This window comes from Canis lupus, chromosome 5 (genome assembly GCF_048164855.1).
Source record: "Canis lupus baileyi chromosome 5, mCanLup2.hap1, whole genome shotgun sequence".
Classification (NCBI taxonomy): domain Eukaryota; kingdom Metazoa; phylum Chordata; class Mammalia; order Carnivora; family Canidae; genus Canis; species Canis lupus.
The window spans coordinates 42024463-42052021 of NC_132842.1; the positions used below are offsets into that span (position 1 = coordinate 42024463).

The window sequence follows — 27559 nt, forward strand, 5'->3', positions numbered from 1 at the left end:
CCCCCAAAGCTATTCAACCCCTATTTAAAACCCAGGTCTTGTCTAATTCTAAAAGTCCTGTCCTTTTCACTGTAACACATGCCTCCTATGGGATAGGAGAATAAAAAGGCCTTCCTTAATTAGGCCTCAGGAAACCCAGCCTGAGTTTTGGTTAAGCCTCTTGAAATAAGCCTTGCTCCCAAGCTGCATCTCAAGCTGGACTTTTTTTTTTTTCAAGCTGGACTTTTCTGTAGCCAGGTTTTTATTGGTCCATAGATGTTTCCTGCATCTTTGCTTTAAAGAAAATAACTAGCTAAGAGTCACTGAGATTTTAGCATATGCCAGGCAAGGTTCAATGATCTCATTAAATTCTTACAACAGCCCTGTAAAATAGGAGATAGATAGACATAGATAGACAGATAGATAGATACTGATATATAAATTGATATATACATATATATTGATATTATTCTCATTTTACAAATGAAGAAACTGAGGCACAGAGAGGTTAAGTATTTTCTCCCGTGGATATCCAGGTTGCGAGCCACAGCCCTGCCTTGAACCCAGGCAGTTTGCCTCCAGGTTACACTCCACAGCACCAGCTGACTCTGTAGAGGGCTCATTCTGGTGCAAACCTTATGCTCTAGAAAACCTCAGGGCATCTTGCTTAGTACAGCACTTCCTGCAGTGTTTCAGCTCAAAAACTGTGCAGAAGTTGGAACAAGACAGGACTGCCAGGGTGCCCTGTGGCTCCCCCCACACCCCCCTGCTTGCAGACCTGGCCCACAGTAACTCTTCAATTAGTTTCCATCTGTAGGAGCAGCCATTCCCTAGGGGTACACAGGCCAAAAAGAGAGACCAACTCAGCCAAAATCCAAAAATATCTTCACTGCAGTAAGCAAACTGGTAATGGAGAGAAGGGAAATTTCCCCTTCGAGCCTTGGACATTTCTCAAAGCCCGCGCCCACTCAGCTTATGTAAGTGGCATTCACCACTGAGGAATGCAACTGAGGCCCTAAGAATCTAGGCCAATCCTGCCAATTAGGTGTTAATGAAAAGTTATTTAGGGTCTACCCAGAGGCACTCTGGGAAACTTGACCCCTCGCTCACTGAATTGTCTCCCCTGCTTCACAGGACCTACGCAAAGAGGTTCCAGGGAACACCCCAGGGATGGCAAAGTTAATACAGTCAATACCTTCTTGAACATTTCTTCCTAAGCAACAGGCAGTGACAGGATTCAGGGAAGTTCTAGGCCTCCTTATATTCATTTTTTAAAAAAGATTTTATTTATTAATTCATGAGAGACACACAGACAGAGGTAGAGACACAGGCAGAAGGAGAAGCAGATTCCCCACTGAGCAGGGAGCCTGATTCAGGGCTCCATCCCAGGACCCCAGGATCACGACCCTGAGCCAAAGACAGACCTCAACCACTGGGCCACCCAAGTTCCCCTCCTTATGATCACTCATTCATATTTCTCTATAGTTACACATTTTTCAATAAATATCTCTGAAGCACCACCCCCTTTTCAGGTCAATGCCAGGTATGGGGAACCCCACAGTTAGCTAGACACAGTGCTGAGCCTAGACAATCAACAAAACTATAAATCAAACCCTGGCTTATAGCATTTGACACTTTGATGTGTGAATATACCCACCACCGACTTGGCTGATGTCAAGATACCAGTATTTGGTCACTGAGCTTGGAACCGGGAGGAGATGCACCATACAGAGATTGGTAATCTCTAGAGCAGGGAGAAAAATGTAGGAATTAGGAGGGGATGAGTTTTAGTATTTATTATTTTAAACATGATATACTTAATCACAAGCTTACATAACTTAATTTTGGATAATGGCCACGTTTACCAAGCGGCTCGCAGCAATCCTGCACATTTGACAACGCGGTTCTCAGAAGCTGGTCCTTGTCAGCTCCGGTGTACCACTGCTTAGACACAGACTCACAAAGTGAGAAGTTGACAGGCAAATCAGGGAAAAACTAAGAGAGAGCATGAAATGCTTTGTGAGAAGGAAGTACGAGGTGCTCTGGGAGCATTTGGGAGGCAGATCCAGCCAAGAATTGGATTTGGGGAATGCCATCTGAGACAGAGACGTCTGAGATTGGAAGAACCATAAGTGTTAGCCACGTGAAGGGTAGCAAGTGGGTTCCAGATGGTGGGTTCCTCTCCACCATGTGAAGAGGTCTTAGGGGAGGCCAGACCACAGAACCTTTTAGAACATGCAGTTTTCCATTATGACTAGAATCAAGTGTCCAAGGTAAGACAGTGACCTGAAATAGGATGGAGGGAAGGAAGAGGTTTCCAGAACATAGAAACCCCGTTCAAGATGGCTCCGAGGTGAGTGGGTACTCACTGGCAGCTTGTATACAGGAGGTCCCCCTGATTAAATGTCTTGCCAGGAAGATTGTTCTGCCTGCAGTGTGGGAAAGAGGTGGCATGTGGGCAAGACCAGAGGATGGTGCCATAATCTAGGACAGAGATAAAGACTGTTTGCATAGTGGTAATGGCCATGGGATTGGAGAAGAACACATGGAATCTAGAATCATTTAGGAGGTTGTAATGTTGGACAAAGTGAGGGGTGTGTGCGTGTGTGTGTGTGTTTGTGTGTGTGTTTGTGTATTGCAAGGCTGGGGGTGTGTTGAACAAAACCAAGTCAAGAATGATCCTGAGGTCTCTGACAACAGCAACACCAGAGACAACTGGAAGGAGGAGCCAGTGAAGGAAGAACAGGTAATTGGCTTGAAAGATGCCGAGTTTCATTTTAGACAGGTTCATGTTACGGGATGTCCAGGTGACGATATCCAGGGGACAGTGGATGTAGGCCTGAAGCTCAGGACAGGGGTCTGGGGCTGGGAAATAAATTTGGGAATCAACAGTAAAAAAGATGATAAGCAAAGCTGTGAGTGTAGAAGAGAAGGTCAGGAGTAAATTAGAATAACTAGAGTTTTATGGGCCGCTTACCCTGCCGGCACTGCCTGTCCACCGTACACCTACTTGCTCTTTTTGTCATTGCAACACCCTGAAGTGTAGGTATTACTGTGACCTCTCTTTTGTGGATGAGGAAACTTGTACAGTATCAGCAGAACCCAGATCTGAAGCTGGTCTGTCCGGCACCAGAACCCACACTCTGAGCTACAACACTGGCTGCTTCTGTATCAAAATACACCGACTGAGAAGAGAAGACTGGAAAGATAGAACCTGAGGAAATGAATATTTAACTTGTAGGAAGAGGAACTTACAAAGGAAACAACTATAAAGCACAGGGTGCAGGTGGGGGAACTTGAGGCCTACCATCTTTCAGGTCGTTCAGGTCAACTTTTGAAAAACCTCCTCACCACAAACAAGGTAGCAGAATTGCCCCCTTAAAGCTTATAATCACACTGCATTTGCTAATATTCTTTTCTGATCATAGAAGCAATGCTTTATCCTGATAGAAAAAACAGAATGTACACAGAAGAAAATAAAAATCCCCACCATGAGACCACCTAGAAATAATTGCTATAACTCTTTGGCACATCTTCCTGTAGACTTTTTTTTTTTTTTTACACATAAAATAATGGCTATTTCTTTAAAATATGTTTCCAAAGTTTTGTTTTGAAAGCACATTTTATGGTTTCTAAAGCACACATTTAAAAAATTAGGCATTTATTGCTTTTAAAGATGCCCATCTTAAAATCAGGATTTATTTTACAGTCAGTGGTGCTTTACAGGTAAATGGCAGCTTTGTGTTCTTAATTATACATGAAGGAATGCTACATTTTGTAATCCATGACATCTTTGCTTTTGTGAAATATGGTAGGCAAGATAGTCACAACTTCCGAAATTCAAAATATAGCAAAAGACATACAGAGATCTATTTCACTCCTTCCTACTCCAGTGCTCCTCCCTGGAGGCAGATTAAAATTTCTAATTGTCTGTCTGCCCTTCCAGAGTATTTTAATGCACATACAAGAAAACATTATACATGTTCCCCTCTCTTCAAGTACATGGTAATATACTATCCACTCCATACTAGAGTATCTTGCACTTTTCTTTCTTTATTTTTTTTGCACTTTTCTTTAAACTTAATATACGTTGAAAGTTTTTTCTTCCCATTTGCAAATTTTTGATTGAAAAGATATACCACAATTTACTAAGAAACCCCTACTGGAATGCAAACTGGTGCAACCATTGTGGAAAACAGTATGGAGGTTCTGCAAAAAAATAAAAAATATGGGCACCTGGCTGGCTGGCTCACTGAGTTTGAGCCCCATGCTGGGTGTAGAGATCACTAAATAAATAAATAAATAAATAAATAAATAAATAAACTTTAAAAAAAGTTTAAAATAGAACTACCCTACATTCCAGTAATTACACTACTGTGATTTTTGCTACCTATTCAAAAAAATAAGAAAACACTAATTTGAAGGGATGTAAACACCGCTACGTTTATTGCAGCATTACTTAAAATAGCCAAATTGTTGAGGCAGCCTAGCGTCTATCAATAGAATGGATAAAGAAGATGTGCTATATATACACAACAGAATATTATTTAGTCATAGAAAAAGAATGAAATCTGGCTGTTTGCAGCAACATGGATGGAGGTAGAGAGTATAATGCTAAGGGAAATAAGCCAGTCAGAGAAAGACAAATACTATACAACTTCATTCCTCTGTGGAATTCAAAAAACAAAACAAATGAACATCAGGGGGAAAAAGAGACAAACCAAGCAACAGATGCTTAACTACAATGAACACATGGATGGTTACCAGAGGGGAGGTGGGGGTGGGGGTGGGGGAAATAGGGGATGGGTATCACGGTGTGCACTTGTCTTGATTAGCACTGAGGGGTATGGAAGTGGTGAATCACTTTACTATATACTTGAAATGAATATAACATTCCTGTTAACTATACTGGAATTTTAAAAAAAAGTAGTCCCCTACTGGTTTACAAAGTTATTTCCAATCTTTCGCTAAAGCAACACCATGATGAATAATCTTGTGTATTTGTACACATACCAGTATACCTATCAGGTAAATCCTGCTGAGTCACAAGGTAACTTCAGTAATTTTGACAGAAACTGCTAAATTGACCTACATAAATGTTCCAATTTACACTTCTTCTAAGAATACATGAAACACCGTTTTCCTACATCATTTCCACACATAGAACATTATCAAACTTTTTCATCTTTGCCAAATTGATTGATAAAAATGTATCTCTAAAACCCTTTATTTTGGAATAATTTCAGGTTTTACAGCAAAGTTGCAAAGATAGGAAAGAGTGTTGCTAGGTATCCCTCACCCAGTTTCTTCTCATGGTGATATCTGACATTAACATGCTATGTTCATGAAAATGAAGAAATCAACATTGGTATGTTGTTATTAATGGAAGCCCAGATTTTGTGAGGATTTCCACAGTCTCTCTACTAATGTCCCCTTTCTGTTCCAAGATCCCATCCGGGAGAGCATATTGCACTTCGGTGCCATGTGTCCTTATTCGGATCTCTGACAGTTTCTCAACTTCCCTTGTTCCACGTGACTTTGACAGTTTTGAGGAACTCATCAGTATTTTGTAGAATATTCCTTGAGTTGGGTCTTCCTGAGGTTAAACCTGAGGTTTCCTGAGGTTATCTCTCATGACTAGACCAGGGATGGTGACCTCATTCATTTGGCAAAGATATTTTCTCCCAGGTTACTCTACTCTTAGCATGACTCTTCTTCCTTTTTCCACACTCGGCTTTTAGTGAAATCTTAGTGAAACTGCAATTAGAGAGAGTGAACATCTTCTCCTGAGTTTAGGAACCATCTGTATTTTCTGGACTCTGTTGGCATTTTGCCCATTTTCTTTCTGTTGCATTGTCATTCCTTTTATCAATTGCTGTGAAAAATAAGCTATTTTTCTGTAATGCAAATTAAACATTTTTACCATTTCTTGCATGTTTCTGTTGTGTTTTTTTACAATAGAGATGTAAATGTTTTAATTTAATGAAACTGATTTTTTTTCCCTTTATGATATACAGGTTCTCTTTCACATTTTGAAGTAAACAGCCTGTTTCATGATGGCTTTTGGAGTGTTCCATGGTTTCATTTTTGGAAAATAAGAGTTTAGGTGCACCTCCGTGGCTCAGTGGTTGATCATCTGCCTTTGGCTCAAGTCGTGATCTCAGGTCCTGGGATCAAGTCCCACATTGGGGTCCCCACTGGGAGCCTGCTTCTCTCTCTGCCTATGTCTCTGCCTCTCTCTTTGTGTCTCTCCTGAATAAATAAAAATAAAATCTTAAAAAAAAAACAGAAAATAAAGAGTTTATGTTGGAATAAAAGTGGGAAGGATCTGATTTCTTATTCATATCACAACCCAGTTGCCCCAACAGAAATTTATTGAAGAGACTATAATCCACTACTTCATCTGAAGTACAAGAGATCATTTTTTCAGGGAAAAACATCATAGGAGCCTCAGTCCTGTGCATTTCAAATTCCCATGTTCTTTCCATAGAGACGGGGCAAAAAAAAAAAAAAAATATATATATATATATGCAAATAAACAAAGAAAAAAGATTCTGTGGCTGGGAATTCCCCAATTATGAGCCAACCCCAATAGAGAAAGGAATGCAACTTGATTATTGGGGTAATAGTGTTTGTTTAATACTGGAACTGGTTAAGGAGGTACATGGGCACACTGACAAAAGGGATGAGTGGTATAATCTACTTATATTTTAAAAACATCTTTGACAAGGTTGCACACAAAAACCAAATGAGAAATACAAGTGCCCATGTCCTTGGAGAGGACGTTTTGTCAGGGATAGTCACTGCTTTAAGGAGAACAATGGATATGGCTGGCTGAGTAGACCAGCTTTGCAAAGACTACAGAACAAGGGATCCTTGTTTCCTAGCGATCCATTCTGGACCCATCCTTAGTTAGATCTGCATGAATAATCTGGGAGAAGAAGAGCAAACTGATTATTTTTTTTAAGAAAATGACTTTGTTCATTTATTTATTTGAGAGAGAGCAAGAAAGCAGGGGCTGGGGTTGGGGGTTCGCAGAAGGGAGGGGAGGGGGGAGAAAAAATCGTAAGCAGAAGGTGCTGAGCCTGCCAGGGTTCAGTCTCACAATCCTGAGATCATGACCTGACCCAAATCAAGAGTTGGACACTTAAATGGCTGAGCTACCCAGGTGCCCCAAAATGATTTTAAGGTTTTAAGTGATGGTAATTTTTTTTTCAGACTGATTTTTTCCCTTTGCTTGAAGAACCGAGCAAATGACATTAAAAACAGTAAATACTTGTAAATCTTTTCAAAAATTTGACCAGGAAAGCATCACATGAGCTTAAAGGTGTATAAAAGCAGTAACGCAGTACAAAAGAACAAAAAAGTCAAAGTAGACAGAAAATAAAGGGTCCTGCTCTGGAATAGCTCATGCTACTAAAAACACACACTAACATAGTCCTTAACTATGTGTTTTCTACTGCTCTAAGTACTTCACCATATGCTGGCTTTCCGAATTCTCCCAACCCGTTGCGGGGTAGGCTCCATTAGTCTCTCCTTTTCACACGTTTGAAAATGGAGGCCCAAGAGAATGAGTAACTAGTTAAATGTCACACAGCTTGTACGTGGTGGAGGCAGATTTGGATCGGGCAGTCCAGCCCTGTGGTGTATGCTCTGCATCCCTGGCCTTGCTGCCTTCCTAGCAGGGCCAAGTGGATGGGCAGTGGCTGTCATGTGGATGCATTTTATTGTTAGAAGAGCTGTGAGTCCATCATAGTCATGCTTGTATTTTCAGGTTTGGCAAAATACCAGGCACAAACTAGTTGCTTAATAAATTCTGACTCCCAGGGCGCTGGGTGGCTCAGTGGTTGAGCCTCTGCCTTTGGCTCAGGGCCTGATCCTGGAGTCCTCAGATGGAGTCCCACATGGGGCTCCCTTCAGGGAACCTGCTTCTCCTTCTGCCTGTGTCTCTGCCTCTCTCTCTGTCTCTCATGAATAAATAAATAAAATCTTTAAAATTAATTAATTAATTAATTAATTAATTAATTCTGACTCCCTGAATCTTATCAGGGAGGTATGAACAAAGTGTTACACCGTGATTCTTGGATTGTTTATGATAGGGAATTCTGAGTTTTTTTTCCCCAAGTTTTATAAGGATCCTATGGTAGATAGCCTCTAAGAGGACCCTAAAATCCCCACTTCGTGGTATTCATATCCTTATATACTCTTCTCCCCTGGAATGCAGGATGGACTTAGTAATGGGCTTTTGACAACTACAATACAGCAGGGTGATGGGATGACACTCCAGAGATTCCTTAGAGAAGACTGGGGCTTCCATCCTGAGCACTCTCCCTGCCACTCTGTGGGGTCTCTCCTTGCCCTTGGGGAGGCCAGCCCCCACTTAGTGCAACAGCGCTGTAGGGATGCCTGTGTGGGTTTTCTTGGAAGCAGATCTGAGGCCTGCCAACAATTTTGTGAATAAACTTGGAGATGGATCGTGTAGTCCCAGTGGAGCCCTCAAGTGAAACAACTCTAGCTGGTAGTCTGATTGCAACCTTGTAAGACACCCTGGGCCAGAGGCACGGGGGTACCCCTGTGCCACCTCATCAACACCACTCCACCTCCCCACTGCCCGGAAACAAGCATAGGGATTAAAAAGGAAATGCAGCGGACAGAGTGGCATTTTAACATGTTCTCTAATTTCTCTCCACAAATGCTCCTCCGGTGGTATGTTCCGTCTCAGATAACAACAGCCTTATCCTTCTCTTTCCCTTTGGTCAGGCCCAAAAATTGTTGGAAGCTATCCTTGAGTTCCCTCATTTCTTCATACCCCATAACCAACCCACTAGCAAATTCTCTCAGGTCCACCCTAAAAAGCAGTCAGAATGTAACCACTTCTCACCCCTCTTGCTACTGGGATCTGGCTCCCGTTATCTCATCCTTGGGTTCTGCAACAGCCTCCTCCCTGATTCTCTTGCATTTGCCCTTAACTCTTTAGAGTCTATGTTCATCGCAAGAGACAGAACAATCCTATTAGAACATTCGTCCATGAATATCACTCTCTAACTCAAAACCATTCAATGGTTTCCATTTCACTTAGAGGAAAAAGCTCATGTTCTTAAGAAGGACTTCATTTCCTACTCCTCCCTTTTTTGGTCCCCTCACTCTAGTAACACTGGTCTGCTTGCTAATCCTCAAATAAGCCACCTATACTCCTACCTCAGGGCCTTTGCACTCTCTGTTTCTTCTGCGTGAAACACTTTCCTTCCAGATAAGGAAGGACCTTCTTAATGTTTTTGCACATGTGCCACTGAGGTCTTCCCTGATTCTTCTATCTAAAATTGCACCCCTTCTGAATACTCCCCATCCACCTTGTCCTGCTTTCTTTTTTGCCAAAGCATTTGCCGCTTATAAAAAGTCTATGTAATGAATAATTTTATCATTATGTTCACTTTTTGATTCCTCTCACCAGAATGAAAGCTCCAGGAAAGCAGGGAATTTTACCTATTTTGTTTATGGCTGTGTCTTTACTGCCTACAAGGCACATGGTATGCACTCAAACAGTAGATCTTAAATGAATCAGTATATTAACACTGGTCTTCCCACTTTAAAATATATATAATATATTCACACATATTCAATATTATATATAATGTGTATATTGCTTTGTGTTCTTCAATATAGCTTTGTGGTTTTCTTATCCTTCAGCCATCCACAAAATAGAATTTTATCCTTTCATTTCAAAAACTGAGGTAGACTTATATCTATTCTTTTGGGGGAGGGATGTCTATATTTTTACAAAAGTAAAGAAACTCAGAACAGTATGTCACATGATTCCATTGTGATAAAGATAAAAATGTGCACATGTATCTATATTTCTTCACCGCTCCCTACCAACTCCCTTGCTGGAGTTAAAAATATCTGGAAGATAGGGTAAGACGAGGATAGCTAGGGAACTTCTGTCTGCCTTCGGCTCAGGTCGTGATCCCGAAGCCCTAGGATCGAGTCCCCACATTGGGCTCCCCATAGGGAGCCTGCTTTTCCCTCTGCCTATGTCTCTGCCTCTCTCTCTGTGTCTCTCATGAATAAATAAATAAAATCTTTTAAAAGAAAAAAAAGATGAGGGTATCTTGGTAATAGAAAGGATGAGCCAGAAATCCTTTGATTACAAAGCAGGAGAGATGGTATACAAAGAGAAGGTCAATTTTGGCAGAAGAAATGGCCTACTAGTCTGATGAGTACTCTGGCCTCTGCCTCCTTTATATTTTCCCTCCTCTTTCTGATATAGGCTCATCGAGAAGGGAACCCTGATGACTGACAACCCATCCCACACATTAAGGTTAGGAACAGGGGTGGGGAAAAAAGACAAGAGTGAGAGGAAGACTGAAGGGAGAGATTGGAGACTCCCATGCCTGAGCTAAGACTAAGTTGTATTCAACTCCCTGTGGACTGAAGTGGGCTGAGAAGGCATGTATATGACATCAAAATATTACCTGCTGTTTTGTTACCATCTCTCATTTTATGTTGCTATGGTACTGATTATTGTGGTATTTTTTTTCACATTTGATTTGAGGCTAATATGTAGTCAGTTTTTGTAAAGTTTTATACATGCTTGAAAGGAACTGCCTTCTCTAATTTATAGGCAGAGAATTTCATACACATACGTGTTTGTTATATGACACTAGCTAACTGTACTATTCAAATATTCTATATCCTTACTAGTTTTTGCATTTTGTTAGATTTGCCAATTTCTGGGAAGGATGTATTTCTACATTTCTTTTCACATGGATACCCAAATGTAAGAAATAGTGAATCCTGAAAATATTAAAAAGACATCCACATCTGGAAAGAACCCCGTGCAACTTCAGAACACTTAAGTTACTATTATTTCTGACCCATTTTTCTTGTTTATTGTATGTCTTCTTCACTAGAGCTTTAACCTCCATAAGGATCAAACAAGAAATTTTGCCTGTTTCGTTCCCTGTGATCTGCCTTGCCTCCAGCACTGTTGCTTGACACACAGTACACACCTAGAAATATTTCTTAAGGGAATTAATTCAATCATTCCCTTCCTTCAATCTGGGTTTAATTTCCTTCTTCCTGAAGTTCATACTTCAAGTTTTCTTTTAGGGTGGGTCTTGAGTGGTAACTTCACTGAGTCCATACAATCAAAAGTTTCTATTACTTTTTTTGTTTTTTAAGGTTTTTTTTTAAAAAAAGTTTTTTATTTAAATTCCAGTCAGTTAATATACAGTGTAATATTAGTGTCAGGTGTACAATATAGTGATTCAACAATTCATTTTTATTAAGTGCTTATCTTGACAAGTGTGCCCCTCAATCCTCATCCCCCCACTCCCCTCCCCTCTGGTAACCCTCAGTTTGTTCTCCATAGTTAAGAGTCTGTTTCTTGGTTTCTCTCTTTTTCTGTTTTTTTTTTTCCTTCACTCATTTGTTTTGTTCTTAAATTCCACACATGAAACAGTATTTATCTTTCTCTGATTTATTTAACTTAGCATATTACTCTATAAGTCCATCTATTTCATGCAAATGGCAAGGCTTCATTCTTTTTATGGCTGAATAATCTCTCTCTCTCCCTCTGTCTCTCAAATTAAAAATAAATGGAAAGGAATTGAATGGAATGGAGAGATTAAATATATAAACTGAAACCATGAATATCCAAAATGGTCATTTTATCACTTCTAGTGAACTATAGAGATCTTACATGCCTTCATATTCCTTTACACCATGACTTGTAATATAATTACCTTGGGTATTTCCTCTATGTACATTGAGAACCACATCAAACAGTTTAATTTTTGCTTCAACCATTAAATATAATTTAAAAAACCAAAAAAGAAAAAGAACATCTAAGGCATTTACCCACAGTTTTGCTTACCATCTTCTTTCTTCCTTCCTGATATTCTAAGGTTCCTTTTTGTTTAGAGAACTTCCTTTAGCTATTATTTTAATGTTATCTTGCTAGCAGCAAATTCTTTTAGTTCTCCTTCATTTAAGAATATCTTCATTTCTCCTTTGTTCCAGAAGAATATTTTCACTGGGTATTAGATTCTAGGTTGGCAGTTCTTTTCTTTCAATTCTTGAAAAGATATGCCTCTTTCTTTTAGCCTCTGTGATTTCTGTTGAGAAATTCACTGCCATTCAAATTCACATTTGTCTCATGCTTTTCAACTTTAAAAAAAATATTCTATTTATTTATTTTTAGAGATAGGGTGCACGCGCGTGAGAGAGAGAGAGTGAGAGAGAGAGAGAGAGAGAGTAGGCTGGGGAAGGGAGAGGGACAAGCAGACTTGGCTTTGAGCATAGAGCCCAATATGGGGCTCTATCCCACAATCCCAAGATCATGACCCAAGCCAAAACCAAGAGTCAGACACTTGACCAACTATGCACCCAGGTGCCCCTACTTTTTAATGTACTTTTACTTATCAAGAGTTTGATTATGATATGCCTTGTTGTGAAGTGTTCATATGTATCCTTTTTGAGATTTGCTCAGTGTTTGAATTTTTTAGGTAGGCATGTGTCTTTTTACAAATATACAAAGTCTTAATCCATTATTTTTTCAATCCTCCCTTCTTACTCCTCTACTTCTAGGACTTCTAATGACACAGAGGTTAAATGTTTTGTTATATTTCTGTAGGTTCCTGTGGCTCTGCTCAGTTTTGCTTTTTTCAGGCTATTTTCTCTTTGTTGTTCAGATTGTGTAATTTCTACTGTTCATCTTCTGGTTCATGGACACATCCCTCTTTTACCTCCATTCTTCTTTTTAGCCCACTCTTTAAGTGTTTTTATTATTGTTATTATATTCTTTGATTCTAAAATTTCCATTTGGCTCTTTTTTATACCTTCTTTTTCTTTTCTTAGGCTTTTTAAAAAAGATTTTATTTATTCATTTGAGACAGAGTAAGAGCCTGAGTTGGGGGGGGGGGGAAGGACAGAGGGAGAGGGAGAAGCAGACTCTCCCCCTGAGCAGGGAGCACAACATGAAGCTCAATCTCAGGACCCCAAGATCATGACTTGAGCTGAAAACCTATGCTTAACCGACTGAGCCACCCAGAAGCCCCCTCCTGAGACTTTCTGTATTTCTGTTGGTTTCAAGTGTGTTTATAATTGCTGTTGAAGTATTTTTAAGATAGATTCTTTAAAATCTTTGTCAAATAATTCTAACATTTATGTCATCTCAGTATTTGCATTTGTTGTCCTTTCATGCAGGTTGAGATCTCCCTTGTTCTTATATTATGAGTTTTCAACTGAAATCTAGACAAGTGGGTGTTTTTTTATGAGTCTCTGGATCTTAATTAAACCTGTCTTCTTTTTAGGGAGGGCACTGTTCCAGAAAATAAAGGGAGAGAGTTACCAGTTTATAAATTATTTTGGGGACTAAAGTCCATCCATGTTTGTCACTTGGCCTCCATAGACACCTGAGAGCAAAGACTCTTCATTATTACTGGGAAGTAGTGGCAGTATGAAAAGGAGGTTCTGACTCCTTGGTAGGCCTCCACTGGTACCTCTATGAATGGGAAGGAGAGTTCTGTGTTATTGTCTCCCTTCAATGACACCTGATGTGTTGGGGTGGGGGAGATGGCCTTTGATTCTGCTGAGTGGTGGTGAAAGTCCCGACTCTCCATCAGACATCCTATGACACACTCCTGGTAGTGAAGGGGATGGGTGCTTCATCACTGCCAGATATGGATGGAATCACAGACATCGCATATGGTCTCCACTGTCCTTGCAGTGTAGGGAGCCTCATTAGCACTTGGCTGGGGGAATGGCCTGGGTTTCTACTTGTCCTTCTGTGATCTCACTTCAGTAGGGATATTGAGATACTTCATCACAGACTCTTGACAGTAGAAGTCTAGGCTCCCCACTTGGCCTCTGGTAGCATGTGTAATATGATAGATAATATGTTACTCTGAGGAAAGACCAAGGAAAGGTGTGGCAGCCCTATCTCCAGTGAATTCTAATTCTCTGCTCTTATGATGGAGAATCTACTAAGGATCACACAGGATATGGCACGGAGAAGGTGAGCACAACTCTGTAAGTTGCCACTGTGTGATCTTGAGCAGAAGTTTGGTCTCCAAGCCTCAGCTTTCTCATGGCAAAATGGGGTTAATAACAACAACCGCATAGGACTGCTTAGAGGCTCTACATTGGTAGCCAATGTGAAACTCCTCACTCATAGCAGGGGTTCAGTAAATGACACTTGCTATCATCATCATCATTAATGCCATCATCCTCATTGTCACATTAACCAGAAATATCCAACATAGTTTTGCATGAATGTGAGTCACGTACAAACCAAATTCTGATTCCCTATTTGAGGACACTGGAATGGTTTGTAGCCATTCTCTACAGATCCAGAGCTGCTATTTAAGCCAGAAGGCAGGCATAGGCCCCAGAGCAATGTATGACCTACAGAAAACTACCTCATTAAATCACTGTGTTTTCTCTCTGGGTATGAACCCACTTTAAGAATAACTGAGCAGATTTTGGGTTTTTGAGGTCAAAACATGCAGTCAGAAAATGTCTTCCAGCCACTTGGCTCTTACTCTGCTGTGTCCCAGCGAAGTTAGATGGGCATGTGGTCCATTTCAACAGCTCAGTACAACTTAAGCAAGATTTTCACGAACCATATGTCATTGGAGCCAAGCAACAACCTGGTGAGGTAGGGAAGAAATTTTATAGGGTAGAGGGGATAAGGGTGAAAGCTTAGAGAGGTAATAACTTATTTCATCAAGCAAATAAGCAACTAAGTCAGGAGGGGACTCACTCATTCACCACATATTTGCTAAGTTTGAAATCCTCTAGAAGCCAATCCTGAGCCAGGGATCTGATGGTGAGTGGTTTATTTGGGATGTGATCTCAGGAAACACTGGTAAGGAAGTAGGGAAGTTAGAAGGGAGGGGAAGGTAGACAAGAACACATTTTAAAGCAGTTCAGTGTTGGGGGCCACTGGGGCTAAATCCTGCTATAGGATATATACCTCAGAGCTATTCCATATGAGGGGCAGGGGAGATACTGCAGTGTTTACTTATCAATCCCAACAGTCCTTGCTGTGCTGCTCCTGGGAGTGTCAATTCCCTGGCATCTGTGACTCTGCCTGTGGACCTGCTCTGCCCTCACTTCAAGCACTAATGGTTGGCAGGCAGGGCGGTGTGCAGGCAGACATGACAATGGAGAATGGTAAGGCCACATCTAGGGTATTTCCTTCAAGATGCCATATATTCAGCACTATGCCAACTGCAAAAGATACCGTAGTAGTCATGATAGACATACTTCTTGCTTTTGTGGATTCTATTACTCAGTGGGAAAGAGCAGCAAGGTAAATGTAATTATAATGCAAAATGATAATGGCTGTGATAATAGAAATACAATATGCTTGAGAACATATAGGAGGGGTCTCCTCCCTAAGATTGGCAGGGCCAGGGGACATTTGTCAGAGGTAGTAGTATCTCAAATCTCTTGCCTCTGAGATTTCCCAGTTTTGTTCCCTTTGCACAGAACACTCTGTCCTCCATCTTTATCTGGTTGTCTCCCACATATTCTTCATAACACCATGTACATGTCCCTTTTTCAGAGAGGCTTTTCTGAATCTCCACACTGGGTTTTACTTCCCATCAATATGTTTCCCTAGTAATCAAGATTTGTATTAACAATGAACAGGAGGAGTACATTCCTTTTTCATTATTGTATCCTCAAATCTTGGCCCAGTTTCTAACACACAGTAATAGTCAATCATTATCAATTGAATGAAGGAATAGATGATCTGTCTATAGAAAAAGTCACAATCTCTGCTGGGGCTGGAGAACCAAGGGAAAAAGTACTTTAATTGGGGGTGTGACCAGTTCTACCTTCTGAGAACTAATTCTCTAAGGCTGAATGTGTAAGTTTGAATTCAGAGATGATGTGGACAATTCCCATTTCAATGAAGCAAAAAGTGATCCTTTGCCAAAAACTGGGAAGGAAATCGAGATTGATTTTGGTAGCCACCTACCTGAGTAGCCACTACATGCCAGAGATCATCTTCTGGAAACTTAAAGGCAAATGCTATGTAGTGTCCATTCTAGTGAGCAAGGCTGTGAGCTCCAAAAGCAGGAGAGAGGAAACACACCCAAGATGAGAAATGAAGGCCAGACTGGGGGAGATGTTAGGGATCATGAGTATAACACAGGATGTGCAGGGCACAGGAGGACAACTTTTCCCCTTCTGGGCTTTCCACTGGTGGCAGGAATGAATCGTTATTGTTGGGTGGATCTAAGTGTCCTACATTCATAAAATCACCAATGTATGTCATGTTTTAATTTGTTCTGAGCAATGTTCAAACCTCAACTCTCATCACAATAAATGAAAACAATGACAATGTGGTCAGTGTTTGTGCAGGAATCCTCAGAATCCTGGAAGCACGATAAATGACTGCACATACTTTTGATTATGTTTAGTACCAAAAAGAGTAGGATGTGTGTCTGGGTCTGCTGATAAGCATTTCCTCATTATGGATGTAGTTAAGCTAGGCCTATGACAGATTCATAAATAAAAATGCTATCAGATCATCAAAGAGAGAAATCAGGTCTTATTGGTTGATTAGGGAAGACTTCACAGAGGAGAGCCTGTCCTTGACTTTACATGATGGGGAGAATCTTGGGTGTCAGAGGAGACAATGAGAGAGGGTAGCTAAAGCAAAAACAGTGCAAAAGTGGTCCAGGGACTTCAAAGTTGTGTGGTAGAGCTGGGACATAGTTTGCACATAGGGAGTATAAAGACATAGAAGTGAAAAGGCAAATGTGTTGAGGGAAGGAGACAACTTGAGTGCCATACTGAGAAGATGGCACCATTGCCTGCCAGCGCTAGTCAGCTACTGAAGACCTTTAAGCAGGAGCACAGTTTGATCTCAGAGAACTCTGGTAGCTGTATGGAAGACTGATTTCAGGAGGAACAGAAAGAATTTGGAGGCTGTGGTGACAGGTGGCCCAGCCTTCAGCAGCTAGAGAGGTAAGAGAAAGGAGGGGACTGCTGGGAAGACATGGCGACTCCATGCAGACACAGAAAAACAAATTCAAGGCAACCCTGAGGCTTCCAGTTTGGGGCCAAGTTGATATTGTCATTACGGAAAGGGCACTGGGGGCGGGGGGGGGGGGGCGGGGATCATGCTTCAGCCCAACCCATCAGCTCTAAACCCTCACTCTTTTTTTAAAAATTTTTTTAAAGTTTGAGAAGTCTTTTTTTTTTTATTTTATTTTATTTACTCATGAGAGATACAGAGCGAGAGAGAGGCAGAGACATAGGCAGAGGGAGAAGCAGGCTCCATGCAGGGAGCCTGGTGTGGGACTCAATCCCGGGCCTCCAGGATCACGCTGTGGACTGCAGGCAGCGCTAAACCGCTGCGCCACCGGGGCTGCCCTAACCCCTCACTCTATGGCCCCACAAGCCCTCATGCCCCTAGACTGTCCCAGATCCCCCTTCCCCTCCCCCTCTAGGCCCGCCCTATTTCCTCACTCTTTAGGCAACCTGGCTTCATGAGTTTGGGAAAAATAACATCTCTGTACTCCCATTTCCATTTCTAATATTGAAAGACTGAGACAGGATGGCATCCACCTCTAAAGTTCTGCTTTTTTCTGATTTATTTCTTCTGCCAGAACATCCTCATCTTCCCACTAGGTGCTGGTGTTTATGCAAGGCATGGTGCCTCACAAAGGAATGCAGCAGTAATGGTGGATTGCAAGCAGCAGCCACAGAAGCAGGTCTAGAAAGGAAGGAGAACTCTTCTGATCCTGAAATCCTTTCAATGTAGCTACCCCTGACTCTGGCTCTGGGTGAGGACAGGACACTAGTGTCTTCCATCAGCAACCACAGATGACTGAGGACAGGTGAGAGCATCAAACGTGATCACCTCAAGGCAGATAGTCCTTCAGGTGAGCCCTGGGGCATAAGATTGAGCAAACAGGCACAGGCACCTGAGGATGTGGCCTTTCCCTGGTGCCTTACTCATTCTGATAACTCAATTTCCGGCATCCCTTCTAAATGAAAATGGGCTTCTCAATGTGTGCACCCAGGACCAGCAATCTCAGGACCACATAGAAACTCATTAGAAATGTAAATTCTCAGGCTCCCCCCTCCAGCCCCACTGGATCAGACACTGGAGTGGGCCTAGCAGTCCCTGTTTTGACAAGCCCTGCAGGAGATTCCGGGGCATGCTAACATTTGAGAACCAATGAGTTAGAGGCCGGCGGGGGGTGGGGGTGGGGGAGAAAACTGCATTACTATTCCTAAATAATACATGAATATATTCATTATTTTGAGCTGAAAGCAGACCCAGTAATATAATGTGGTACAAATTTTAGAATGGATGGAATTTAATTTTTTTGTGAATAAAGTAGCTACTTTAGTGAAACCTAGCAACATCTCTATGGACAAAGGAAGAAATTACCCGAGAGGCTGAGGTCTAAAAAATTCAGGTAATTAAGGGAAATAAGTGCTGGGTTTTTATTTGTATCATCTACATGCGTGGGTTTTTATACCTATTCTTTCTCTTTTTTTGAAAGCTACGTAACCTTTGATTTAAATGAAATCTAAACTGAAACCCCAAATGTAAGACAGATAATTGGGTTGTACCCTAGGGAAATGGGGAGGGAGTCAGATCTCTGCCTCATGCTCCTTCCTCTCTTCTCTTCCCTCCTCCCCTCTCACCTCCCCACTCCTCCTCCAGTGGCCCACAGGGCTCCAGGCAAGGCCCATTACTGCAGAAAATAGTTTTAATTCCCTCTTCCCATTGCATACCCGATGCAAAGGCTTCAGGGAAATTCTATCATATTCCTGGTACAGGCTTTTTAATTAATACAAAAAGGAAATGTGTTTGTGTTGTGACTGTGTTTTCCCCTGAAGACCAAGGATGGAGGGGAGGGAGGGGACTTCACATGGGAGAGGCCCTTTCAAGGACAAGGTGAGCACAATGAAAAGGCAGGTGCTTCAATCATCTTTGCTGCAGCCCGGATGGAGACTGAGCCACCTGCCCAGGAATGTGCTCACAGTAAACACCCTTAATTGAGCCCAACAATCTGAGAAGCCTATTAAATCGCCAGCCCAGGAAGTGGGAGTGAGTCAGTGTCTATGTCTGTCACCGTGTTTTGCTTGAGCAGATGCGACTAAATATGCCGGCTTCGTTTCTCCCAGGCTTTTTCCTGAAAAGAAAAGTGCACCTGTATTTGCACGTAGCTGTGCAGCCTTCTAGAAAAATGACAACCTGACCCTGCCAGCTGTTCCATCCGCTCAGACTTGGTGTGTGTCGAGATTCCTTTGGAAAGCAGTGGTACAGACATGTTGATCTGGAAGGGGCTTTAGGCACCTTCTAGTTCAGTGGGTTTTGAAAGATATTTCTTTAAGAAACTAACCTCTTTCTTCAAAATAAGTGTTAACCCAGAAATAAAGAGGAAGTTCATTCCATTCGCCCCTTCAGCCTTCCCCCTTTTCCCCTCTGTCACCCACCTACTGACCCTAAGGGAAGGAGCAAAGCCAAGTTTGAAAAACAAGGACACAACAACTGAGCTTAAGGAGTAAAAGGCCTTTCCAAAGCTAACAGTGCTAGAAAGAGGGCCTGGGTTACAGATGAATCTCCCGTTCTGAGAGCTTTCCTATGCAATCCATATGCAAAAACCCATACAGTCATTCCTTCAGCTGGCATAGTTTCTAGGCACTCACTTGGGGTTTGTTTTTTTTTTTTTTTGAGCAACCTTTATTAAACATCTGCTACGTTCCAAGCACCGTCTAGTCTAGCTGTAGATCCAATGGTAAACAAAAGACATGGTCTCTGTCTTCACAAAGTCTATTGCAAGAGAAATACACTCATTAGTTGGCCACACAAAAATAAAATTGCAAGTGTATGAAGGAGAGAGGAAGGTGCCAGAAGAACTCATGACTGCTGGTCCCAGGTGAATTTCAACTCCCTTCTCGGTTTCTTTGTTCTTTAGGCAAACACAAAATTAAAAAAAAAAATTGTGACAAGAGGATTTTCTCTCCTCAGAGAGGTCAGGGAAGCTTTCCCCATGTTGTAAAGCCGTTAGTGTAACAAACCGAAAGGCAAGAATGACTAAAGCAGAGAGTCAGGTGAGAAGTGTGGGCTGGCTAAGACCACCCAGGACCATGGCAGGCATGTTAAGATGTCGGTCTCATCCTAAGAGCAATGGAAGAGCATGGAGAGTTTTTAAAGTGAGGGAGGGGGCAAATTATATAGTCAGATCGTAGTTTCAAAGTGATTCTTGGGCTTCTAGTGTGGTGCTTCAATTGAGCAAGTGCCCAAGGGCAGACACAAAGTACTGTTTGGAGACCAGAGTTGATCAATGAGGAGTTGATTCGGAATGATGGTAGTGGGAATGGAGAAGTGGACACATTTAGGAGCTACGTGACCATTAATGTGGACAGGATGTACAAGTGGAGGGGATAGAGAAGATGAGGACAGGAGAGGGGAAAAGGTGGTGCCTAGTTTATGCTTTGTGGACTGTGACAGTGAGTACTGCCATCAGACCAGTTTTGGCCCCTCCCACACTTGCCAACCTACAGGTTCCCAGTCCTGGATGTACATTACAACCACCTAAAAGTTTTTTAAAAAAATAGTGGTGCTCAAACCCTATTTCCAGAGGTCCTGGTTTAGTTGGGTGGGGTGAGGTCTGGGCATTGGTGCTTTTCCTAGTCTCCTAGGGGAGATTCTAGAATGCCACCAAGACTGAAAATTCACCAAGGCTGAAAACCACTGCTCTAAATGATCCCTAGGGGATCTTATGTGGTTTCTTCTCTATTTGGTTGTATCTCGCCATAAACAGAGAATGCCAGGAGCTTCAGTGGGCCTCTAAGAAAGAAACAGAGTCACAGGAAATCCTGGCAAATGAGGCATAGAACAGATTAGGAAGCAGCCAAACACACCGGGTCAAGAGAAGGGGGAGCAGGGCAGTAGATAAGAAAGGACCCCAAACTCACAGAGAAGTCGTGAACTCTGCCACTAATCAGCAACCTGCTCATCTATCTGTTAAATGAAGGCCCTGGACTAGACCAGTGGTTCTCAAACTCAAACTTACTTCAGGGCTCAGTTCAAACACAGATTGCTGGGCTCCACTCTCAGAGCACTGGAATGAGTAGATCTGGGGTGAAGCCTGAAAATCCAAATTACTGAAAACCTTCCAGGAGATGCTGATGCTGCTCCAGGCACCAGGGCTGGGATGAAGGTGCCATTAGCAGAGAGAAAAAACCCAAGAGAGATTCATTCTTTAGAGATCCTGCCTTTATTTAAATTTTAATACTTTCTTCCTCATAAGTGTTCATTTTGATTTTTAAAAAATACAGCATCAACTTACTATTCATTGGAATACCAAGGTTTGTGGTGCCCCTTTAGATTATGCACCCAAAGAGAGGGCCTCACTCACTTGATTCTAATCCCAGTTGGCCAAGGGCCACATGCAGAGGACCATGGAACGAGGTGATTTCTAAGGGTCCTTCAAGCTGTAACATTTCGTGAAACAAGAAGTAGGGTGGCGGTGAGCAGGAGGGGTTCTGAAGCCAAGTTGGTGGTGTTCATGCTGGTGTAAACGTACTCTCCAGGCCCCTGTTTTTCCTTCTCGACAGCGTCAAGATAATAATATCGATCACACAAGTTTGTAGTAACTAACTGAGACAGCACACAGAAAGCACACAGTGTGGGCTGAACACAGTGGACACTTGCCATCAGCAGCAAAGAAAGGCCTCTTGCTTTCATGACCCTCTGAAGCTAGCCTTCTGACGAGGGTTATCCTGATTTCTTTAAGGCTTGAAAGGAGACTTTTTTTTTTTTCGAGCCTTCTCATTGCTTATCAGGTCATACAGCTTCTTGTTTCTCATGATTTTCCAATTTGTCCCTTGTGGGTTTGCATTTCCTTTATCCCAGAGAGACCACCTACAAGGTTGCCATGATGAAACACAGCCTCTTATATAGAAGTCTTTAGAAAAAGCAAGACGAACCTTGTGGATCAAGTCTCACTATTTATTGAACATGAATGAAATAACTTGCGAGCACCTCCCAGAGTTCAAGAATCCTCTCATTTATTTTGTGAAAGCAAATATTTGTATAAAAGGGAGATTGACAGTCAATGGCTTCTGACAGGTAAGCCATGGTTTCTGCAAATGTGGTGACTATTTGTCAAGTTTTGTAATCAATGAGTGCTCTCAATTTGCAGATTATTTTGTCAGGCTCTAGTTTCTTTAGAGAAGTGGGTGAAGTGGATGGAGAGATTTGCAGTGGAGGAAGCCCAGTCCTCTCATTTGGATGTCTTCATGCTGGAGTCTATACTACCTTCCTGGCCTCGTGCCTGCCATTACTCACTACTTATTCTCACCAAACAGGACTTTCTGCTGTTTGTGAATTTACTCTGTAAACTCACCCCTTCCAGCATGGTCAGGCTGCTTATCCACCTGGAATGGTCATCTCTGCTTCTCGATATCAAAATCATATTCATCCTTTGAGATCTAGCTCAGGTGTCACCTGAAAGGACTCCATCCCACTCACCCCGTGTTCCATGTCACTGTGGTTGTTACTGTTAGCCTGTTAGAGCACTCTTTGTCATCTGGGTTTTCCATCTGGCACACCATCCTTGATGTTTATCCTCCATGGGAGGCACTCAACTCTAGCTTTCTCTGGGTCAGTTGTCAAAGCAACCTTGGTTGACTGTCAATTTTAATCCACAAGCAAAATAAAAGAACCCTAGGTTATACTCAGAGAATTGGACTTGATATTTTTGCGGTTCCATTCTCATCAAAAGCATGAGTCAGATCAACAAATGGAGGCACCCTTAGATCGAGCCATTAGGGCCTCTCTGCTAATCTATACTTGAATGTGCCATCTACCTGAACTACAAAATACTATGAGAATGATCCCTATAAAACCTATTGCTATATTACTACCAGAAAGCTCTTAAAGAAAACCTGCACTGTGCCTTTATTACCCACTGGAGAAATGGTTTCTATGATGGAAGACTAAGAAAAAAATGTACTCCCAAGGAACCAGTGAGCTTTAGTCTTGGTGATAGCAGTGAATTCTGTCCTATTTTCCTTTTTGCCCTGGCTGGGAGAACTTTCTGAGCAAACATTTGTAGGAGTGCTAACAATATTGACTCCATCATTAGCCCTCCATCCTGTCCATGCCTGTGTAATGACCTCCCTCAGGACTACATGTTCCAGGCCTTATGGAGGTCAATGTACACCCCAATAAGACTGCAGAAGCCTTATCCCAATCTTCCCTAAAGTAGTGCACAGAGACCCACTTTGAGTAATAGTAGTGTTGATGGGTGCACAGAAGGCTGCACTTTAGATAACGATCCTGTGACCTCGCCACCATGCCCCTCACTCCACAAAAGTCGGGGGTTAAGGACCTGATAGGAGTGGAGAATAGGGATGGAGAAGAGCTGCTCAGTGTCCCTGATCTTCCATCTGCCTGCTCAACCACTTGCCCCCCATCACCAAGTTACCCTGAATACAACTCTATGTTTGATTGATTTTTCTGTATTTATCTTTCCAGCCTGGAGGATATTTTACTGATGCTCCTCCACTTTCTAACAACATTATATAAAATGTTTTGATGGCAGTTTTTTATACTGATCCTATTGCTAGCCTCACATTATTTTCCTTATTTTTTGTCTTTCTTCCATTTATTTAATATTTTCCTTTTTGTTTATGTCCTCTAAGACACATCAAATCTTTTTATTAAAAAGCCAGGGGATGATGGCTTCTTAAACAATATTTCCTTGAAGGCAGATAATATATTTTGTTTTGAATTTTCAATAATAAACCTAGAACTTGACAAATTTGTATGTATTTTTAAAAGAAAAAAGAGAAAGAATGACGAGATGAAGGAGAAATTCAAGCTGATGATAGAGGTATCGATGGCCTACTCATACATCTAAATAGTGGGAAAAAAAAAACCAAGAAATATTTTAGGACAATGGAAACCATACCAAATATTCTAGAATATCTGAAAACCTGGAGATACTGCTTTGCATGTTTGCAACTGATTTTTAATATTGTACAGATAATTTAGTTAATATTCAGATATTGGCATACGTAGACACAGCCACTTAACTACTACCCTCCGTGTAGAGGTATTGTTAAAGCAGCTATTCTTTAACCTTCTGAATCTTGTTTATATACTTTTTTGGTTCCAGATATTGGTACTGAAGATAATTCAAAGCATTTTTTAATACTCAGCATAGCCATTCTAATAGAGAAATGTTGTGAGTATAAAATGACATGAGAAAGCACTTTGTAAAGTTAGAAGTCTTAATCAAAAGCAATGTGATATGTATTTATTCTTGAGCACACACTGTGCGGGGGCATTCATTTATCTGTCAAAAGGAAATTCCAGTTTTGTGGCCTAACATAAAAGGGCTATAAATGCAGTGTATATAAAGCATACATATACTGACACACCGCACCAATACATAAAACCAAGTAAGAGTCACTGTTGAGTACATGTTCTATGTGGAGTCATCTGAAACTCCTCTCTTTCTCACACACTACACATCCAGTGGGTCAACTCATATGATTGCCACCAACCAACTCCAAAGCTAGACTGAGACCATCTTCCATAACCGTCAGAGCTCCCAATGAAAGTTGTGCTATTGTCCTTATCCCTGTTCACATATGCCCCACAGAGAACCCGAATTCTTCTTGAGAAATCTAAGTCAGACTATGGCACTCCTCTGCACAATACCCTCCAGTGGGGAAGTCTGGGTGGCTCAGCGGTTGAGTGCCTGCCTTTGGCCCAGGACTTGATCCTGGAGTACCGGGATCGAGTCCCACATTGGGCTCCCTGCATGGAGCCTGCTTCTCCCTCTGCCTATGTCTCTGCCGCTCTTTCTCTCTCTGCATCTCTCATGAATAAATAAATAAAATCTTAAAAAAAAAAAAGACTCTCCAGGGGCTTTCCATTTCACTCAGAGAAAAAGCCAGTGTTTTTGCAATGCTCCTCCTCTATCATCTCTTGGGATACTTTTTCTACCATCACCCCTTCCTCACCTCTTCCTGGCCATATGTCCTCTTTATTGTACTTTAAATATGATAGGTATGTTTATGACCTTTCATATTGTTCTCAGTAACTTAAATACTCTTACCCAAAATATCCAAATGGCTTATTTTCTTACCTACTTTATATTTTTGTTCATGTCACCTTCTTAGGAAGATCTCTACCTACTACCCTATTTAAATTATGAATACCAATACCCTCCCATCCCTATGCAAGAGCTTTCTCTATTCTTCCCTTGCTTAGATTTTTTTTTCATAAAATTATCACCTTCTCACTCTCAACCAGTCTCTCTGTAGCTCTCTCTCTCTCTCTCTCTCTCTCTCTCTATATATATATATACCACACATATATATGTAACAATAAAACAATCAATTCATATTATGAGTTACACATAAGAATTATTTGTATATTTACATAATTGTTTATTTCTATGTGTGTATATATAGTTTTGTATATATATATTTGTATAATTGTTTTTTGTATGTGCATATATATGAATTGTCTATTTGTTAATTTTTTGTTTCTTTCAACTAGAAGAACTCCATGAGAGCAGAAATTGTTGCTTATTTTGTTGCCCTAGTACATAAAACAGTGTCCGACACTTAATCAATGCTTGTTGAATGAATAAACCATCCTAGACTCTCCTCCCTCCAGTTAATTTTACATACTTCATTGGTATCATTTTCTTAGGTCATCGCCCTGTTCTCAATTCTCCTGACTTTCTATGGTTCCAAAAGGAAGCTCACATTGCTCAGTAAGAACAGTGAGTTCCTACTCACATTTCAATTTGTGTTCACAGTACTCTTTTTTATGCTTCATCCAAACCGATCTTCCTTGCTTAGCATTGTGTATACTGCACACGTTACCACCTCTGTGACTATATTTAAACTCTCGCCTCTGCCTGAAATGTCCTTCCCTTGACTCTCTGAAGATCCAAATTTTAATCATGTTTTAATGCCTAGATCAAATGCCATCTCTCCATGGAGCCTTCTCTGGCCCCTCCAGCAGGAAGACATCTGTCTTGCTTTCTTCTGAGTTGTACTCTTGGCTGACTCTCTCTCATAACTAATATCACAATATTGTAGAGAACATAGCACAGCATCAAGAGTGGTGAATCTCAGAGTGCAACCCTGAGCATGTTCTTTAGCTCTCTAAAATCTTAGTTCTATCACCATAAAATGAGGATGATAGTAGCTTACTTACATTATGAGTTAAACAAGATAATGGAAGTAAATCTGACTTTCTCATTATCATCACCAACGTCATCATTTCTTCCTTGGAATATAGTTATGCTATTTTTCCTGCTGAGCTGTAAGCTTCTTGAAAAATGGAATAAATATCTAATTCACCTCTACACACACTCAGATACTCAGTAAATATTTGTTGAGTAAATTTGAGAATCAAGACCGTGACTTTGTCCTCTAAGTTAAAGTAAAGATACTTGCATAAAAAACCAGCGTTTTTTGCAATCATATTCTAGCAAGTAAATCCATTTCTATCTGACTTTTAGTTCTCAGATATTGTTTGCATAGAATTTGAAGCTCACTAGCATTAGGTTTTCTTATTGTATTTCTCAGTGTACATAAAGAATTCATTAGTTAAGAAAATACCAACCTAAATCTTTCTGAAAGAAGCCCAAGGAAATGTAAGGTCAGGAAAGAAAGTTCAAGAGCAAAAATAAAGTTCAACAAGATGTGGTCCCTGCTATAAAGGAGACAGTCTGTAGAGTCAATACTCAATAAGCAACGGAAAAGAAGCAGACCTAGAGTGCCATGAGAACACAGGAGGCCTGAGCTAAACTATAAGAGATGAGTGAAAACTAGTCAGAAAAAGACAAGTGAAATGCCAGGCAGAAAACATGGCAAAAACAAAGGTAAGAAGACTTGAAATAACATGATATATACTGGGTTCTACAGACATTTTCACATGATCACAGCTTCTGTTCCAGAGCAAGGAACAGAAAAATATAAAGGTCAAGGGAGAATTGTGGGCCATGTCATAGAATACCTTAAATCCTATGCGCTGGAACTTTGTGTTCTGGGTGAACAGGAAACTGGAAGGATTTGAAACAGTAAAGCGACATGGTCATATTTATGTTTTAGACAGATTTTTCTGGCTATAGGTAGAGGAAAGACCTGAGAAACACAAGAATGAAAGCAAAAATAAAACAAAATAAAATAAAACAAAACACAAAAACAGATTAGGAGGCTATCGGAAAAAATCCAAGGTATAAAAATGGAATGCCTAACCAGAGAAGCAGGGCAACAGAAGAAGGGATGGAACACAAAACTGTAGGCAATCAGATCAGTTGAATTGGGTAATCGGTATAAAAACTGGATGGGAGGAAGGAAGAACATGAGTTTCCATTTGGATAAGTGGGCAGAAGGTGATGCCAGTCACTGAGAGAGGATACTGATGAGAAGGAGCATAATGGTGGCTGAGCATGTGGGAGGAAGATGGATGATTCAGTTTTAGTTACTTTGGAACATCAGTACTCAGTCTTAACCTTAGGGAAAAGGTCTGAGCTGGAGATAATATTTTAGAGTCCTCAGA

General features: G+C 41.2%; 1 protein-coding gene across 5 annotated transcripts in view; it reads right to left on the minus strand.

Moving 5' to 3' along the window:
• The window catches only part of PPP2R2B (protein phosphatase 2 regulatory subunit Bbeta), a 439287-nt gene that overhangs the window by 348493 nt on the left and 63235 nt on the right, over nucleotides 1-27559 (minus strand). The gene's annotated exons all lie outside the window — the stretch shown is intronic.